Source organism: Oratosquilla oratoria, unplaced genomic scaffold (genome assembly GCF_046742065.1).
Source record: "Oratosquilla oratoria isolate Oo_2021 unplaced genomic scaffold, ASM4674206v1 SCAFFOLD107, whole genome shotgun sequence".
Taxonomy (NCBI): Eukaryota; Metazoa; Arthropoda; class Malacostraca; order Stomatopoda; family Squillidae; genus Oratosquilla; species Oratosquilla oratoria.
The window spans coordinates 72,930-80,000 of record NW_027467464.1 but is presented as its reverse complement, the minus strand read 5'-3'; positions in this window follow the sequence as shown (position 1 = coordinate 80,000).

Below are 7,071 nucleotides of genomic sequence, written 5' to 3'. Positions count from 1 at the left end.
GATCACTCATGCTAATGACAAGGTGAAGCTGTGTGTGTGCATTTACCTAGTTGTATCTCGCAGTGTCTAGTTTGCTTTTAGACTCATGAATGGTTTTTGCGCATACTATCTCATTATCCAGTTTGTTCCAAGTGTCCACTACTCTATGTAGAAAACTGTTTTTCTTCAGTTCTCTTCTGTAGCTATGTTTTTTATTTTCTTTCCATGTCCTCTTGTGTTTCTCTTGTCCCAGTTTAATAAGTCCTCTCTATCGAGTATCTCTGTGCCTTTCATGATTCTGTATATGGTCAGTAGGTCACCTCCCTCTCTTCTTTGCTCCAACGTCGGTAACTCCAGTTTAGCCAATATCTCCTCATATGATAGGTTTGCAAGTGCAGGTGCCATTTTTGTTGCTGCTCTCTGGATTCTTTCTATTTTCTTTATATTCCTTTTGGTACTGGGTGACCACAATGTCACCGCATACTCTAGTCTAGGCCTTATCAATATAACCAATATTTTTTTTATCATGTCTTCGTCCAAGTATGCAAATGCCACTTTTATTGATCTTAGCAATTTGTAAGCCTCCCCGACAATTTTGTTAATCTGTTTATCATAGGACAAGTAGTTTGTGATAATTACCCCCAAATCTTTTTCGGATCCTGCCCTCTTTACCTCCTTGGTTCCAATTGTATATTTTCCTGATATTCTGTTTTTGCTTTTTCCAAACTCCATTATGCTACATTTCTTAGTATTAAAGTCCACTTCCCATTTCTGACTCCAGTTCCATACCTTATTCAGGTCTTCCTGCAGTGCTTCACAGTCCTTATCAGTTTCTATTTTCCTTAACAGTTTGGCCTCGTCTACAAAGAAGCTCATGTAACATTTCACATTCTCGTCCATGTCATTCACATAAATAGCAAACATTATTGGTGCCAATACAGATCCTTGCGGTACTCCACTGATCACCTCTTTCCAATCTGAATATTTTTCTCTGAGCACTACTCTTATCTTTCTACCAGTCAGGAAGTCCTCCATCCATTTTAGTAGGTTCCCTTGTATTCCTTCTATGTGTTCCAGTTTTTTTTAGTAATTTTCTGTGTGGTACTTTATCAAAAGCTTTTTGTAAGTCTAGAAAACAGCTGTCGATCACGAGTCCAACACATAATTCAAAGACCATGGTGAATCACACACACACACACACACACACACACACACACACACACACACACACACACACACACACACACACACACACACACACACACACACACACACACACACACACACACACACACACACACACACAGGAAACTCACATTTCTTTCTTGCACTATGTCTTGAGTGGAATCATTTTAAGTTCGTGGTGCATGATCTTCCTTGTCTGAACCCAAATTGTCTTGGGCTTATGATGTTGTTGTCTTCCAGATGTTTTACCCATCTATTCTTGATGGTTTTCTTACAAATTTTGGCCATAGTGCTTGTTAGTGATACTGGCCTATAGATGGTGGGTTCTTCCTTGTTTCCTCCTTTATATATTGGTACAATGCTAGCATTTTTCCAGTCTTTATGTACCTTTCCTTCTTTGAGTGAGCTATTTATTATGTTGTGTATTTTGTCTGTTAGTTCTTCTTTGCATTCCTTTAGAATCCAATTTGCAATACCATCCGGGCCATGTGATTTTCTGACGTCAAGTTTTGATAGGTGTTCTGATATTTCTTTTTGTGTTGTTGTAAAATCACTCATGTGGGGAGATTGCTTGTTATCATCTTCGTCCCAATTTTGTATTTTCTCTGTAGTGAAGACAGATTTAAAGTGATTGTTCATGACTTCGGCCATTTCTAATTCTTCTGTGTATTCTATATTTCCTTGGCGTAGTTTCATCATTTCCCGTTTGTAAGTTTACCATTCACATATCGATAGAATAGTTTGGGTTGATCTTTCCATTTATCTATAATATCCTTTTCATGGTTCATTTTCTCCTCTCTTCTCACATTAACATACTCATTTCTATAGTTTATATAAAATTGCCATTAACTAGGTTTTTTATCTTTTCTCCACCTTTTCCAAACTTTGTCCCTTCTGTCTTTTGCCACAGTTTACAACAACACAAAGATTGGACTCCAGAAAAACTACAGTTTTCGTGGATCTCATCGACGAGAGAGTACCTGTGTTGTATTAGTGGGATAGGGGAAAGCTTGTGGTGTAGTGAGAAGGTGAAGAAAGGGGAGAAGGGGAGGGATTACTGAGGAAAATGGAAGGAAATGAGTAAGGGGACAAACGGGCATCGGAAGTCAGAAGGAATGTCAACAAGAGATGCGCAGACGACAGAGGTGAAGTTGAAGAGATTAGTAAAAATGTAAAAATTAGAAATATAGATAAGAGCAGCGCAATGGAAGGTGAAGATAATTATTTCCATGGAGTTAATGAGGGAGGAGATGACAACCTCCCCCTATTAGCAAGTCTAGAGGAAAAACTAGCGAAAATAAACGAACAGTGGGAGGTTTGGTTCAGTCAACTTACACGGACTGCGCAAAGAGTTGATAAATTGGACAAACTAAAGAAGGAGAACCAAAACTTAAATAAAGAAATAGAAGAATTAAAAAGGTAGTTAAAAGAAGTAAAGGATGAGAATGAGGAATTAAAGAAGAAGAATAAAGAGAATAAAGAGTCCATAACAAAAGAGGTACAGAGATGGAGGAAAGTCCAAGAGAACAACAAAATTGAATTTAGAGATATAGTAAAACAACAGATGAAAGAACAAACTAAGGACACATTTATTAAAGTGATGCGAGAGAAGGAGCTTATGGTAAGAGACTTAGCGGATTAAATTTTTTTATAAATATATTAGGAATGGAAGAGAAGCATAATCCAAATAGGACTACAAGAGTAAAGGAGGAGAAGGAAAAAGTAAATAAGATATTAGAAGTAGTTCAAGAAAATGAACATGAAACAGGGAAAGAAATTGAAGAAATATATAGACTAGAGATATACAATATAGATTAGACCAGACCAATTAAGGTTAAATTCAGGTCACAAACGACAGCAGAGAATATCTTAGCAAAAACAGGGAAACTAGCAAAAAGTTATCTATATAAACAGGTATGGATAAAAAGAGAGATGAATAAATGGTTTATAGCAGAGAAAAACGGAAGGGAAACAGAAAACAGGATGGAGGTAATAGAAAACTTAAAGTGTATTAAACAAATATAGATGGCTTAATAACAGGCTTGAATGAAATGAATGATCACCTGAAGGAAAAAGAACCGGACATAATGGGAATTGTAGAAACAAAATTAATAGGTCCACTACCACCCAACAGTATAGGACATGGTGCATATAATTATTGGATTAGAAACAGAGAAGTAAAACAAGGGGGTGGGGTTATGTTCCTGATTAAGAAGGATATAAATGTGAGGAGTGTCACATATGGAAAGAATAGAGGGGAGATGATTATGATGGAAGTGGAGGACAAGGATGGGAATAGCAGGAAGTTTGTGGTAAATTATGTTCCTCCTAAAACGACTTAGTGGGAAGAGAGAGAACACAAAAATATGTTAGAAGACACATGGATAACACTAAATAAGATAATGGAAGATGGAGGAAGAATAGTTATAATGGGTGACTTTAATTGTAGAGAAATCTGCTGGGAAGAGATGACAGTGAAGGGTGGAGACGACCTGTGGGGAAATGTACTACTTGATAATTAATTATAGAACATACAATGACGCAATGGGTACAAGAGAATAATAGGTATAGAAATGAAGAAGAACCATCGAGACTGGACCTAATAATCACATCAGAACCTGAAATAGTGGACAAGATTGAATATAAGACACAAACAAGTAAAAGTGACCACATATTGGTTCAACTGGAACTGAATGAGGAAAAATACATGGAAAAAACGAGCAATATAGAAAGGGAAGATTGATGTATGGAAAAACAAATTTTGATAAAATAAGAAAATTCTTTCAAAAAGCAGACTGGGAAAGGATACACAAGGAGGAAACAACAGTAGAAGAGAAATTAAATACTTTGACAAAAAATTATAAAGGAGTGGAAAAGTATGTTCCAAGACAAAAACAAGAAAAAGGATATGTAAAGTGTTGGTACAACAAAAGATGTAGGGAGTTAAAAGACAAAAGGGATAAAGCTTGGATAAAATGGAAGAAAGACAAAAAAACAACAACTGAAAAATAGAACATATATACTAGTTATAGAAATCAATATGTACAAGTGTGCAGAGAAGAAAAGAGAAAATACGAAAAAGATGTCATAGAAAAATGTAAAGATCAACCAAAACTATTTTATAGATTTGTAAACAACAAACTGAAAAACAAACAAGAATTAGTGAAACTGCGACAAGGAGGAGTTGAATACACAGAGGAAATAGAAATGGCAGAAATTATGAACAAGCATTTTAAATCGGTGTTTACGAGGGAGAACATACAACTTAGAGATGTCGAGTGGGAGGAGAAAGTCCCCCCTATGAAAGAGATAGAAGTAACAAGGAAAGAAATAATGAATCACTTGAGTAATCTCGTTGTCATAAAATTGCATGGACCAGATGAAATGGCAAACTGGATTTTGAGAGAATGCAGGAACGAACTAACAGACAAAATAAGCAGTTCATTGAAAGAAGGAAAAGTCCCAGAATATTGGAAAAGAGCAAATATAGTACCAATATATAAAAGGGGAAACAAGACCCTACTAACTATAGACCGGTCTCTCTTACAAATACGGTAGCTAAAATTTGTGAAAGAATGGTCAAAATTAGATGGGTAAGGCATTGAAAAAAAAAAACGTACTAAATTCAAGGCAGTTTGGATTTAGACAAGGACGATCATGCGTCACAAACTTAATGTGTTTCTATTCAAGGCTAATAGATGTAATACAAGAAAGAGATGGATGGGCTGATTGTGCATATCTAGACCTGAAAAAAGCTTTTAATAAGGTGCCACATAAGAAATTGCTAAAAATATTAGAAGCTGCAGGAGGAATACAGGGCAAACTGCTGAAGTGGATGGAAGACTTCTTGCATGAAAGAAAAATGAGAGTAGTGATAAGAGACAAACATTCTAATTAGCATGAAGTGATTAGTGGAGTTCTACAAGGAACAGTTCTGGCCCCAATGATGTTTGCTCTATATATTAATGATATGGATAAAGGAATTGAAAGTTATATGAGCTTTGCGGACGATGCAAAATTGAAAGAAAAAATTAGTGAACACTGTAGAAGATTGTGAGTCGCTGTAGAGCTGATCTCAATAAAGTATGGGAATGGAGATATGGAATTCAATATTAAGAAGTGTAGTATAATGGAATTTGGAAGAGGAAAATAAAGAATAGTTGGATAATATAACTTGGGAGAGGAAGAAATTAAAAAAAGTAGAAAATGAGAGGGACCTGGGAGTCATTACTATGAATAATATGTTCCCTGAGAAACATGTAAAAACAAATTTTTTGAGAAACTTATGATTTAATAAGAACAATCAAAGTAGTATTTACATACCTGGACGAAGAAATGGTGAAGAAAATATTAGTCACTTTGATACCAAGATTGGAGTATGCAGTGACGACGTGGTCACCAAGTACAAAAAAATGTATAACAAAACTTAAAAGAACACAAACAGCAATTACGAAATTGGCACCAACACTCTCAGAACTATCATATGAGAAGAGACTAGCAAAATTTGAGCTACAGACATTAGAGCAAAGAAGAGAGAGGGGAGACTTGATAACTATTTACAGAATCATGAAAGGCATAGAAACTATTGATAGAGAGGACCTAATAAGATGGGATAGTAGAGATACAAGAGAACACTGAAAGAAAATCAAGAAAGACAGTTAAAGAAGAGACCTGAAAAAGAATAGCTTTCCTCACAGGGTAATAGACGTTTGGAACAAGTTAGATGAAAATGTGGTGTGTGCAAAAACGATACACGAATTTAAAAACAGTCTAGATAAAACAAGATATGGAGACGGGACACCACAAGCATAGCTCCCCTTCCCGTAAAATACAACTAAATACACACACACACACACACACACACACACACACACACACACACACACACACACACACACACACACACACACACACACACACACACACACACACACACACACACACACACACACACACACACACACACACACACAAAACTCGTGGCGCAGTTGGTAGAGCTCCTGACTGCCACAACGGAGGTTTGGGTTCGAATCCCGCCCAAGGCTGAAATAATTTCAGTATCGCTGCGCTGGGGGTTGTTACCCCGACTCTCGTGGGTGGGGAGTTGGGTGTGTGTGTGCGTGTAAGGTCACAGCATTACACATAGATCGGTCATATACGAGCTCTGAGCTCTCTTCCGGGAGGGAAACAGCTGTCGATCACGAGTCCAACACATAATTCAAAGACCATGGTGAATCACACACACACACACACACACACACACACACACACACACACACACACACACACACACACACACACACACACACACACACACACACACACACACACACACACACACACACACACACACACACACACACACACACACACACACACACACACACACACACACACACACACACACACACACACAGGAAACTCACAGTCCGATAAAATAAACTTCGAATGAAAGAAGATTCTATATTTCGGCTATTAACTGTAGCCCTCTTCAGGAAAGTACATCAGACAGAGGACAAAGGGGACTTATAAGCTACAGTAACACAGAAAAGAGAGGGAACGTGGACTAATGGCATTATTCAGACGCGGGGTAAAATGGGGAGGAGGTGGAGGAGGGTGACTGTGAAGTGAGGGGGTGGAGGTTGTAAGCTTCGTACTAGCCTACTCACTGCCACGCGTGAAATAATGTCAGGAGTCCACCGCCCTTTAGAAATATTAATGTTGGGGCATTTCTGAATGTTTTAGAAATGAAAATGGCTTACCAAAAAAACACAGGGAGGCCTTGTCTGCTTTAAAGGAGCTTGACAACATCATTATCACAAAAGCGGATAAAGGTGCTAACATTGTCATCATTGATCAGTCTGTTTATGTTAAGAAAGCCCTTGAGTTGCTCAATGATTCGGCCAC